We start from the raw sequence: 1,003 nt of genomic DNA, 5'->3' as shown, positions 1-1,003 counted from the left end.
TTTTACTCATTCAAATAATTCGGAGGTTAAAAGTTTTTTTTTTCCTTTTTATTTATTTATTTATTTATTTGAATCACATGCCTAAAATGATTCTTCCTCCCTAGTCTAAGTGGAATTTCCTTCCACTACCAAACACATTGCACATCATCAATTGTAATCTTATCACTAAAAAAAAAACAAACATTCCATCTACTTCAATCTTTTCAAAATTAAATATGCCTCAATATTCTTAAGCTTCCATGTGGACTTGATTTAGGCAGAGATTAACATAACATAAATAGTTTTACATTCTAAACAAATGTTATAAATTTTCAGGCCTGAGAAAGTTTCAAGGACATGATCGACTTTTCCACATCTGCGACCAAACAATTTCTCAAATATTATTATAACAATACTTTTTTTTTTTTTAATTTCTATTGTTGCTATTGTTGACGTAAATTTCATGGAAGAAAAGCATTGTAGACGACAATATGTCAGGCGAGTTAGGTGCTGATTTTTTCAATATATTGCTATATTATGAATTGACAAATGTTATGATGACATGCAATAACATCATGAATAAATAATTTTGATGTTTTTTATATACTCAAATGTCACATACAATATTATTGAAAAGATTTGTAAAGGTTGTAACACTTTAGACAATAAATCTAAATAAATTTATTAACATTGATATATTCAAACCTTAGTTGTGAATGACATTGAATGGCATGAAAGTATATGACATAACAAGTGACAACTAAATCATTTAGTAGATAAATATCAAATGTCATACGCTTTAGTTTAATCTTTCGTCAAGAACTGCAAAAAAATAATATATTTATTATTTTTGTAATTACTTTTATGTTAAGAAATAGCTGTTTAAATTAGAAAACATAAATGATTATATGTTATTTTAATTTTATGAGAAAATCTGCATTTTTTTTAAATTATAAAATATTGTGAGATTTTTTGCTTCTATTGAAAAACAAATAAAAGACAACAAAACTCAAAACTATTAATC

Source organism: Phalaenopsis equestris, unplaced genomic scaffold (genome assembly GCF_001263595.1).
Source record: "Phalaenopsis equestris unplaced genomic scaffold, ASM126359v1 Scaffold000048, whole genome shotgun sequence".
Taxonomy (NCBI): Eukaryota; Viridiplantae; Streptophyta; class Magnoliopsida; order Asparagales; family Orchidaceae; genus Phalaenopsis; species Phalaenopsis equestris.
Note: the sequence above shows the minus strand (reverse complement) of the source record.